The sequence below is a fragment of the Protobothrops mucrosquamatus genome, unplaced genomic scaffold (genome assembly GCF_001527695.2).
Source record: "Protobothrops mucrosquamatus isolate PMUCROS unplaced genomic scaffold, P.Mucros_1.0 scaffold108, whole genome shotgun sequence".
Lineage (NCBI taxonomy): Eukaryota > Metazoa > Chordata > Lepidosauria > Squamata > Viperidae > Protobothrops > Protobothrops mucrosquamatus.
Window position 1 is genome coordinate 1,190,393 of NW_015386480.1, and position 12,702 is coordinate 1,203,094.

The following is a 12,702-nucleotide window of genomic DNA, read 5'->3' on the forward strand; positions in this document are numbered from 1 at the left end:
TTCCGCCCCCTGCGCCGGCCGAGGCGTAGCTGGCAAGCGGCAGAGACGGAGCAGGCCGACCACCAGCTGGCCCAGCCCAAGGGAGGTAAGGCACCCGCCGGAAAAGGGGAAAAAATGGCGGACAGCCTTGCTTGGCGACCCCCGTGAAATGGTCGATCGACCCCAAATGGGGTCGCGACCCATAGGTTGAGAACCGCTGGTCTAAACGGTATTTTTGTCACTGGGACAAAAATAAAAAGTATGAAGAAAAGAAAACAAAACCCAAAGAAGCAGGTGGTTTGAAACTAATTTTTCCAATAAATGTACCCTTACAGTTACCTCTGTTGTTTAATGAAATAAAGCAAACACAGGCAGACTAAGAAAAACTGCAAATGTTCTGATGTTATTACAAAAATTATTTGACATCATAGCAGAATGTTTTAATATTTTTATTGCCCTCAGGAACTTGACAGAAGTTTCAAAATCACAATTCAGGCACCCGTAAAAAGCAGAAAAGAAAACTGGATGCTTGCCTTATTCTCACACCCCAGTAGGAACATTTTGGAAGAAGTGCAAAAGTCTTTGTCCTTCTCAGGATACCATGCAGAGACTGAACAGGCATTGTTCTCAGGAGGCAAGTCACTTGGTCCCATCTTCAAGTCATCTCAGAAATGATCTGAAGTCCCAGTTCTGTTCCTTTGAAGATTTTCTGTGCTTTAAGCCGATTGGAAGGAAAAGGGGAGGCCCAGAGCAGCGTATTGTTTGCACCCACTGCGGGCTGCCACTTCTGAAGCAGGCTTTGGGGACAGAGAAGGGCCTTGATCAGCAAATTTACGCTAAGTATTCCGCCACACTCTCTCTTTGGAGGAAAGTGGCTTGGAGACCCTAAAAGAAGTATGGAAGGAAGCAATCCTTTATTAAAGAGAGAAGATGGGTGTCCTGGGTAGAGTTCAATCTTCTCATTCCTTCTAGGAAAACAGGGCCGGTGGGTTAGTCAACAACTTGCCAATGTTACAGTAGCTAGGCCTAAAGGGAGACAAAGATGCTGGGTGTGTATAACCCTTGCTACTTTCTCTGAAATCTGATCCTTAGCTCTAGCTTTTTTGGGCCATGCTTCTAGTGAATCAGGACATTCCAGCTGGTCCTGGGCACAATAGCAGAAATGGTCCCCAAAGAAAGGAGAAGATGGCAAGGAACTGTACATGCCCTCTTGCAGTTCTCTCCTAGCATGAAGGGAAGCAGGTTGTGCTGCTGTAGCTCAGGCCAAAGTAGAGCTAGACCCACACGTCCAGCTGCTGTACACAGAGGACAAGATCCACATCAGAGGCTCTCAATAGAACAGCCATAGGCAAGCTTAGGAGAAGAGGCAAAGTTGAGTGCTTATCAGCAGAGTTCAATGCCTTATTGGCATTCCTAACCCTGTTGAATCTGCTTCCTTAGGTGGATCACTCATAGGGCTGGCTCTGGATTTAGCTCTGAAACTGATAAGATGCTTTCCAGGAACATTTGGGATCTTCATCACAATTATGACAAATAAGATTTGGCACTAGCCATGACCTGAATCAATGTTAGGTCCATCCACGGGAGAACTGAGAAAGTAAAATGGCAGCCCCAACCATGTGATCGAGGCCCTGCTGATTTTTTTTTTCTTCAATAACTTGATTGTGAATGTTGTCTTGATGTCTTTGACCTCCTGTCCATGAATGCCTTTGGCTGACATGGTTTGTACAGCACAAAAGGCAACATCTTTGATCAAGGTAATCATGCTGGAGCCTGAACATCACAGACAGTTCCTATGCTCACCTATTCTGGAAATGATGTGCATTGTAATCCCAAAATATCTGGACAGCATCACAATGAGGAGGCTCCTCTGTTTTCCTCCTGTTCTCACCACTTCCTTTGAACAGAAGAAAAATGATTGGCTGGTTTAAATGTTTTGCAAGGTAAGCCAATGGAAAATCTTACAGAATGGCCTGTCTAATCTTTCCTTTTGGCTGTAAAAGGAAGCTCACCCATCCGCACATATGTGATATGTGCCAAAAGTCTTGGCACGCCTTTTATGCGTGTGCAGCCTGGCTGAAAAAAACAATTTCTTGGCAGAGGGGATCCTTTATGAACTCGAACCGTTTGCTTAGAAACATATATTACGTGGGAGAATTCCGCCAAAGATTTGTCTGCAACTATGACCTTGCTGTCCAAATTTTGGAAGCAAGTATGAGGGGGGGAAAGCCACACAAGACGGTAGATCAAGTGTTCATCAAAATACCTAGCTTTCACTCCAGTTTGCTTCATCCTATGCCAAAGACAACTGAGGTCTGCAAGTGATGTTCAAAGATAGGCCAGTTGCCAAACGCCTGAACTTGCCTGCAACCACTGACCTCTGGCTCCTGGTGCCTCTCCTCCAGCAGGAAGCCCTGGGAAGGGCCAAGGCAGCCTCCTTCGGGGCTTGGAGTTATCACTTTTTTCAATGCGGAACAAGATGGCTCGTCCCACTCCAGGCCCTTTCTTCATTCTCTGCTGCATGGTGAAGAAGATTATCTCTGCCGTTTGGAAGCCTGGTTTTCCAGATTCCTGAGCATCCCAAAAACAAGAGTTATACCACAGTATCTCTCCCTCCCTCCCTCCCTCCCCCCCCTCTCTCTCTCTCGTCAATATCCCTCTGCAATTTGCAATCCAATTTCTTTTTGGTCCCCAACAAAATGAACACTAAGACAGAGTTCAGGGATAAAGGGTTGCAAGGACCTGGGCTATGACTGGGAAGGCTGAAGTTAAAATCACCACCCTGCCAGAGACACGGGGGGAGTATCCAAAAACAATCACTGAAGCCCACATGTTTAAAAGTTCTGAATTCAATCACACCATCATGGCTGCCATCTTGACTTTTCAAAATCCCATGTGGAAACCTCTGGCGGGATGCTGATTTAAACGTCAAACTCATCCTCTCACCACCAGGTTTATCCTGGAAATCAGGCAAGACATGATCCAAAGTCAGAAGTGAGAGGTGGGACAGTAATGTCTCTTGCATTTTTCTTTTTCAGTAGGCAGCTTTGGATCCAATCTCTGAGGGTGGGAGGGCAGGGTGAACCCTTTGGTGCTACTGATTCCCAGCTGCAAACTGTCCTGCCTTCTGCACCCCAAAATCATTAAGAGTGCATACAGACAGTTGACAAATAACAACTGTTTACACTGTGTTTCTCAAACCTGGCAATTTTAAGATGAATTCCCCAGCCAGCATATATGGAGTTCAACTCACAGAACTCCCTAGCATCCTGGCTGGAGAATTCTGGGAGTTGAAGTCCACACATCTTAAAGTTGCTAAGGTTGAGAAACACTGGTTTAAATAGTGTTTCAGATCCAAATTATTGCTATTAAAAGAGACTTTTGGGATGAGGCCTCACCTAGAAGTCAGCCAACCCTGAAATTGATTTATCATTTAATCATATTAATGCTCTCATCAACAAGCAAGCAGGGTCCAGATGCTATAGTCAGAGAGAAAGAAGAAATCCCTGCAAGATTAATAAATCACATGTTGTTGTTGTTTTAATCTCATAGGGGGGACAGCTTCTAAAACAAAAGCAATTCTACTCAGACTGTCTGCTGCCAAATCAAATAGAAGTATTAGCTGGAAAATCGTCTCTTAGCCAGGTCTGCATGTCCCAAATAGCTTTATAAAAGCAGAAAAATACAAGTGTTTGCCCTCTCCCTCCCCTAAACTGAGGGACGTTAGGCATCAGGAAACAAGATGTTCCCAGTGATCTCCATCAACAAAAATGAAAAATAACAGGATTGAGTCTTCAGGGAGAAGAGCCAATGCTTACGGGGTCCTGCACTGGCGATGCTCTTTGCTGACCATAGTCCATGCATGATTGGGCTCTAGTCTCTCAGCGCACATGAAAAGGAGACGCCAGCTAGTCAGTCAGCAATGAAGGGCTACTCTCCTGTTAACTTTATGGGCAATATTAGAGCTCCCTTGATTTATTATGTTTTGAAAAAGCCTGTGCTGGCCAGCCTTGGCTGAAAGGCTGATTGCCACTTCAGCTGGACAGAGATGTCCTGGAGCTCATTTCGGCTACTTCGGGTTTTTGTAAAGCAGGAGGCTTTGGAAAACACTCCAGAAATGTCAGTTAGTCCAAAGCTGAACTGAGATTAAAACATCAGATCATATTGTGGTAGTGCTATGCTGTCTGGACGATGTTTCTGTCTGTTTCTGGACCCAGAACAAAGAGTTTCAGGGCTTTGGAACCAAACTACCAAATTCTCTACCTGATGCCATCTATCTGCACCAAATATTTTATTCTGAGGGTCCCCACCAAACAAAACTATTCTGAAAAAGAACTTTTCAGTGGTGGCTTCTCAGCTATTAAATTCTTTCTCCAGGTTGATGTCTACCATATAGCGTTTGGTTCTTTGAGTGTGAAACAAAGATTTTGTAAAAAATAAATTAAAAGCTGTTCAAGTTGGAACTGTAACGTCTTTCTTAGCAATATCTTAAACTTTTAAACATTTTAACAATTGAAATTTCTGACCCCCTTCTAAGTAGGATACTCAGTTTCAGTTTTTTATGACGTATTTCAATTGTATGGTTCACCATCCCCATTATCAGTGGTATTATTTCTTAAAGAGTAGTTCTGCCTTTGAATGCAAAGCCCGCTTGAGGGGGATGACAAAACGAAGATTAATTTAAAAAATAGTTTGTCATAAGCTGCCTCAAGATCCTTGTTAGGTTCTGACTCTCCAGATTCAGGCAGCCTTGTACCTATTGGACCGTGAGGGTCATAAATTCCAGCTAGCATGGTCCATGAGCAAAGACTGCAGGATAAAAGGTACTTGTATGCAGGTTGTCTGCTCATGTGATCCCACCAAGGCCTTGTCCTGTCCTTTGAAACCATTCCATTGGGATCCCATCCAAAAACACCATGGAGAAACCAGGATAGGGCACCATCCTTCCAAGCATATAATAGAGAACATAGCTGCATGGTTACATGCATTTTATTTTTAAAAATTACACTTATTTTGAAAAATATTATTTGCTGGATGAATGATGTACATGAAAACAGATAAAGCTTCCATCCTGCCTGCTGACCATGGTTGGGCCGGGCCAAAGTCCTCTTGGAGCCTTCTGGATCTGAGCAAAAGGGTCCCTAGTCCAAATTGAAGGAGCATCAGTACTTAGAGGCATGACAGGAATGTTGTTCTCCAAACAGGAACCATCCAAGTTGAAGCAGCAGATGGGAAGGAAAGACATGTGAGAGGAGCAATCAATCAATTTAGAACCCATTCTCACAGGATGTATCCAGGCCTTCTCATTTACATTGGAAAGGAGGACAAATTAAGCGACAATTTCACCCAAAAGGGGGGCACGAGTGAGAATTTGAAGGAAGGGAAAAACACATCCAGACTTCTGAGAAGTTGCACCCTTAAGAGGAAAGTGAGGAGATTTATCTTAAGAGAGCAAGAAACTCTAGTTAGTTGAAAATTTGAGGGGACAATAAAAATTTTCAAAGGGAAATAAGGACCAATTACTCAAGTAACACCTAACCATCATAAAAAACAAACTACGAAGACAGGGCCAAATCTGCGCTAGGAAGGCAGCCTGGCACTTTTTTGCTTCCTCATAATTCTTCCCCATTTGCAAAGGCAGGCATGTCTTCCCTTTCAGCAAACAGGCCATAGCTCAGGTCCAAAGCAGAAAAAATGGGATATTGCAAGAACTTTCCAGCCATTTCTCTAACGAAGCAAAGCACATACCATGCAAAATAGATCAGGGCGGGGAAAACCTCCTGCCCAGTTTCTCATCAACTGGGCAGTAGCTACTATGCTCTAAAACAGGGGTAGGCAACCTTGGCCCTTTTATGCCTCGTGGACTTCAACTCCCAGAATTCCTGAGCTAGCCACGCTGAGGGGAAAGGGAGAGGTTTCCAAGCTGAGCCATGCTGGCTCAGGAATTCTGGGAGTTGAAGTCCATGAGTCTTAAAGTTGCCAAGGTTGAGGACCCCTGCTCTAAAAATTCTTGGCCAAGAGTGAGGGGTGCCTGTGGGGGTACGAAGGCTTCTAGACTGCTCTCTGGGAGAAGCCCCTAGGCCACAGTGGTAGTTTCTAAGGAAGATTCTCTGCCCCCTCGAAATAACCCCTACAATGTGGCCTTACTTTCATTTTTTTGTGGCTTGGAAGGACCCGGGCGGCCTGGAAGAACTTTGGCGGCCCGGCGGTGGAGGCTTGACTTCGCCCTCATTACTTGGCTCCTTGGCCCTGGCGCTGGCCTGCCCCGGTCGGTCGGGCGGCCTAGCGTTGGTTGGGCGGCCTGGTGTTGGCCCTGTTTCAATCGAGCGGCGGAGGCTCCAGCTCCGGCCCTGCCCTCCCCCGGCCCTGGCTTTTCAACGGAGGGCCTGGTACGGCCCAGAGGACCTAGATGGNACCTGTCAATTCAAACAGATTCAGTGAAAGATAATACAATACTTACATTTTTACCAATTCATTCTGTGGCCTAAGCTTAGAATAAAAATATCTAATTCATTTATCTATGTCCCAAATGACTTAAGTGGTTTACTACTATAAGCATAAACACACATAGATACACATATATGTATAAAATAATTAGAATAAAAATGCAAATGTATTAAGAAAGATAAATGTTTTTTTTTCTTTTTACAGCCCTGTAAATCCCTTGCTTCAGGGTGGGATTGGGGCAACTAAGTGGAGCTAAGAGTTTACTGGCCAGATGCCCTTCCTAATGACTATGCACAGTGCACAGCAGATATATTCTCTTTGCACCCTCATAAAGAAATATCTGTCACTGCCTAGGATTGAACTCATAACCTTTAAAGTAGGAGGCAAGTGTCTTCACCTCTAGGCCACCATGCTGCTCAAGAAAGGTAAATACAAATAATCCTATCAAATTGCAACATACTTAGGAGCCCCTCAGTATTAAGTGGCATGACTTCTTAAAAGCCTTATAATTCCCCTCATGGTTCCAAACCTTTTCCAGGATCTGACTACATTTATTGAGGAACTATTCCTATGCTATAGTACAATGGTATGTGGGAATGACCTTGGAAGACAGGGCTGAGAGATGCTGCCTAGGGAAAGATCAGATAAAAGAAGGCACAGCCCACAGCTGTATAGTGGACAGAAAAGGACACTCAGAAAGGACTCCAGCCCCACTTACTGCCCAGGTTGTAAAAAAGACAGTAGAAAAGTTGTATAATGAGACTTGCAAGATTGATACCAGATTTCCCAGTTAATCCAAATGGGAAACAGGATCAGATGAGCTAATTCTACTTTATTGTAAGATTACAGTAACAGACTCTTGCAAGTCTAATAGTACAAGTCACCCAGGATTGCCATCGCTAAGCAATGACATTACGCACAACATGACATTGTGCTTTATGTCCACATTGCTAAGCTTTGGAAATTGCAATACCAATGATCATCATTAACCAAGGACTACCTGTAACTATCAGTAATGATGCCTTCTTCTATGGTATCTTGACAAGGCAGAGAAAATACCAAGAGTGGAGCTACAAACTGCAGGCCAAGAGAACGATTTGGGAAATGACACGTGACTGGATATACAAAAGAAAGTGGGCTAAAGTTTTAAAAATGAAAAGAGAAACACAAGTGACATACCCAGAGAATGCCTTTTGTAGTGGATCTACAAAAGAAGCTTGTTAAAGCCTTGAAGAAATCTGTGGGATAGGGTGAAGAAAAACTGAAGGGAAATCAAATCCTACAGCAATATTTGATTGAATTAAAGATTAAAACTGTTAGAAGTAAAAGGAAGGAACACAAGTATAAAATTTAATCAAAGTTAAAATAAGACTCCTCCCCCACAAAGTATTGGAAATCTTGTATAGACTTTTTACTGACACCAGGATGGAAAAGTGATGTTTTATGGATTTGCTTATGGATAAAGGATGAGATGTGGGATGAAGTGATAACTGTTTCTAACTGTATAGAGCAGGGGTCCCAAACCTTTCCAGCATGGCTAACTGGCAGCACTGGCTGCTCAAATGGAGCTTTGCGCGTGTGCTTGCTCTCTCACTGTTTGTGCGGCCCAGTTTTCAATGGGCCGCAGACCGGGAGTTGGGGACCCCTAGTAGAGAGAGTAAAGAGTTATTGCATTTGTTTTTATTTGTTACGATGATGGCAGGCAGTCACTTTATATGTTTCTTTCCCTATTTCCTTATTATTTCTTTGTTCTCTTCTTTTTCTTTTTTCCTCCACTTTTTAATTTCCCCCCCACACTCTATTCTCTTTTCTCAGTTTAATTTGTATTAGTTTTCATTACCGTAATTAAAATTCTTAGTAAAAATTATATCTAAACTAACTCAGTAAAAGCTACTCCTGTGGAAGTGATTCACCATTCTCTTATTCTGAGGGCACCCATTCAGTACCACTTTCCAACTTTCATGTAGTAGAGAGGAATTTATGTCTGTCCCTGAGAATGGGATAAGAAAGGAGGAATGGAAATGAAGTCTTGGGGAACTAGAAAGTGGGAGAAAGAGAACAGTCAGAGATTGCCTTGATGTTGTATTCCTTAAAATGTGACAAGATTTTCCATGGGTTCTCAAGATTCTGTTAATATATCTTATAATTATCAAGCAGCATTCTTAAAATCTCCACTAGGTCTGTTTCTTGGTCTGGTCTACTCAAAGCACTTAAATCCAGATAGCAAAGCATTAATAAAATCCAAGAGAGTATAAATCAATCAGAGACCAGGTCTAGTACCAGGTAGCTCTTTGAGTCACTCTGAACTCTTGCAAAGCTCTCATACTCTAACCAGGCTTCTACATACAACCTATTTGTTTGCATTCATCCATCTCCCATGATGTACAAACATCTCAGATAGAGTATTTCCAATCCCTGCCTTGCTCAAAGTTAGAACTATGTATGGGGAAAAATACACCCTTTCCTCTACTGCCGCATTACTAATGTTGCTCTCCCTCATTCTTCAAGGTCAGAAGCTGGTCTTATAGACATGTACAGCCTCCTTTGATTTCTCTACAGTTGGGACTCCAAATCATTCCAGGGAGAGATCTGGGAGAGATCATTCGGGGCTTTGGGGTGGAGTTCCATCAGTACGCTGATGACACTCAGCTGTACATCTCCACCCCAGGTCACCCCAACGATGCCCTTGACGTGATGGCCCGTTGCCTGGAGGCCGTACGGGTCTGGATGGGGAGGAACAGACTCAGACTCAATCCTTCCAAGACCGAGTGGCTGTGGTTGCCGGCGCCCCGGCATAGTCAGCTGATTCCATCGCTGTCTATAGGGGGTGAAACTTTGGCCCCCTCAGAGAGGGCGCGCAACTTGGGTGTCCTCCTGGATCCACGGCTGACACTGGAAGACCAGTTGTCGGCCGTGACCAGGGGGGCGTTTTATCAGGTTCGCCTGATTTACCAGTTGCGCCCTTTTCTGGACCGGGACGCTTTGCGCACAGTCACTCAAGCCCTCGTCACCTCCCGCCTGGACTACTGTAATGCTCTATACATGGGGCTCCCCGTGAGGAGCATCCGGAGGCTTCAGCTGGTCCAGAATGCGGCCGCGCGGGCGGTGTTGGGAGCGACGCATCGCTCCCATGTAACGCCGCTGCTGCGCGAGCTGCACTGGTTGCCAGTGGCCTTCCGGGTGCGCTTTAAGGTGTTAGTTACCACCTTTAAAGCGCTCCATGGCATCGGACCTGGATACCTCCGAGACCGCCTTCTGCCACAGATTCCCTCTCACAGACCGGTACGCTCCCACAGAGCGGGCCTCCTCAGGGTGCCGTCGNGGGTCTGACCTAGGGTGAATTTTAAATAGGGACAATTTTAATGATTTTAATAAGACACAGCGATAAATATTTGGTTTTTAATTGGCTTTTATAGGGGAAAATGTTTTATATTGTTTTAACATGCTGTGAGCCGCCCTGAGTCCCATGGGGAGAAGGGCGGCATATAAGTTAATGAAAATAAATAAATAAATAAATAAATTAGGAGCAATGAAAATGCCACTGCGTCATAACTATCCCAATTCTCCAGAACTGTCCATCATCAGAGCACTTTCCAACATCCAAGCCACCAAAATTATCTCACAAACTCAAATATTTTCTCTCCATGTTTTAGTTGATGCTCCTAAAATCAGAGTGCACCACTTTTCTGGACAGGGAGCCTCTGTGTGAGGCAAGACAGAAAGGAAAGGATGTTTTATTTTAAATAAAATGTCTTGATTCTCCTGATGTTTAGTAATTTGCTCCTTCTGTCAAAGAGCAATGAAAATTCCCTGGCTGGGTTAGGACCCCTCCAGGGCTGCCTCCAAGGCTTGGGAAGAGGCTTGGTGCAGGCCAGCACCCTCGACCTCTCCCTTCCTCCAAGAAAAACCTTGCAATTCACCTGGATCTTGGCATGGCCAACACTGCCTAATCTTGTGCTGATCCCGCAGGATTCCCCTGGCTGCCCCACCCCCCAACTTTCCACATGCCTGCACTCTCTCCCCCACAGATTAGTCAAAGTCTCGACTCCTGCCAAAGCCAGCAGATTAGAACAAATCTGGCAATTTTAGGCTAAGCCATTTAGAAGACAGGACAAGCCAGAAAATATTCAAGACAGAACAGGGAAATGCTCCGAAGGTGAGATCATTTCTGTCTCCCCCATGATTTCTCTCGATTCGCCTTGAACTTTTGATCAGGCAGAAAATGGCTCCATTTGGGCCACATTTGGAACACACACACACACACACACACACACACACACACACGGGGGGGGGAAACGAACTGCAGATGCCATCTTCAAATTGGGAACCAGAGATTGTTCTCAGATGTAGATGGAATAGGTTTTACTTTGAGCAGAAATGTGGAATAGAGACCAACCAGATCAAAGGAACCTCCTTCCCTCCCTCCCTCTTTCTTTCCCCCATTCCCAGCCTCCCAAATATCTTGGACGTCTGTCTCAAAGCCAAGTACTAAGAATCTCCATATAGTTTGTTTTTAAAGTGTATATTTGAATAAAGAAGAAGAATGAAATACAATAGGCATTTAAGGAGGCATCTAAGCACACTTTTTTTTCTATGTAAGAATGGATGACAGTCCTTCTGAGCTTTGGCTCAGAAAGCTTTCACTGCTTGGGCTCTGTGCAGGATGAGTCCACCGGCTGCCTTCTGAACTTCTTTGCAAAAGCTTTGCAGAACCAGACCAGGGCATTTCTGAGGCCAGCTAGTAGCAGCTGGCCTCATTGAAAAGTGGGAAAACATTCAGTAAAGGATTATTACCCCAGCCAAATAAATGATTCCAACCCTTTCCCCCTCAAATACACCTGCGATTTAGTCTTTTTTTCACCAGATTGCTTTATTCTGGGCATGCAGTTTAGAAAGTAAAAATGTGTTCTGGGGAGAGCATGAAGCTGTAAGCTGCTAGGCACACAGCAAAACTTTCCATAAATTCCTGTTGATCCTGGATTCATACTTCCATAGCAATGTTGATTCAGGACAAATATAGGCTGCTGGCTACCCTTGACAACTTCCAGCAGATAGCTTCTCATCCACTAACCAAAGTAAATTGTACTTGTCGTCAAATACACGCCATGCTACAAATATCTTTGAAAAATTGCTGTGTTTTGGACTTACACATGTGAAACCTTAGACAAACAGCATGAGTTTATTATTCATCAATGCTCATTTTTGTTGCATTTCTATTTTTGTCTTCAGTGATATGGGTATGTTATTAATCAAGACAATTGCTTTGAATGTTATTGTTAAACTCATGTCATCTTCTGCTATACCAAAACTAGTTCGATTCTGGTTCCTAAACTTGAAAACCTGCTGTGTCCTCCACCTCACCTAATGTGCAATATAACTCCATCCAGTAAGAAAGCAGAAAATAGCACAAGCAAGTTTACAGCAATATTACACAAAAGGACTTCAAAAGTAGGACTCTGAAATTCAATGGGGGGGAGGAGAATAGTATAGAATAGAATAGAATAGAATAGAATAGAATAGAATAGAATAGAATAGAATAGAATAGAATCTGGAAGGGACTTTGGAGGTATTCTAGTCTAGTCAAGCAGGAGAACCTATACCATCTCAGACAAGTGACTGTCTAGCCCAGGGGTAGGCAACCCAAAACACTCAAAGAGCCACTTGGACCCTCTCTTTCTGCCCTTGGTCTACCAGTCCTCTTCCCCCACTCGCTTTCTTTCTCTCTCTCTCTCTCCCTCCCTCTTTCTTTCTCTCTCTCGCTTTCTCCCCCCCTCTCTCTCCCTCTCTCTGATCTTCTGCTCACCTGGCAAGTGGGCTTCAAGCTGTTCTCCAACAACCTCAGGGGTAGGCAACCTCGGCTCTTTTATGACTCATGGACTTCAACTCCCAGAATTCCTGAGTCAGCATAGCTGGGCTAACTAGCTCTCTCCTGCCCTTCCTGCTTCCTGCAGAGACACTGCAAAGGGAGGAGCCCCGCCCAAAAAGCTTTTCAGCTTGTCGGAGAACATGTGACTCCACTCTCTTTTACACACACACACACACACACACACACACACACACACACAGAGAGAGAGAGAGAGAGAGAGAGAGAGAGAGAGAGAGAGAGAGAGAGAGAGAGAGAGAGAGAGAGAGAGAAGCAGGGAAGCGCAAGTGCCTCTCTGTCTCTCTGTGCAAATGACAGAGGAGGCTGGGAGCCACAGAGAAAGGCTCAAAGAGCCGCATGCGGCTCCAGAGCCGCAGGTTGCCAATCTGTGGTCTAGCCTCTTCTTAAAAACC

At 44.5% G+C, this 12,702-nt stretch overlaps 1 pseudogene; it reads left to right on the forward strand.

The window, feature by feature from the left end:
- Positions 1-11,187, forward strand: part of LOC107284629 — a 61,361-nt pseudogene extending 50,174 nt beyond the window's left edge.
- Positions 11,188-12,702: the final 1,515 nt, after the last annotated feature.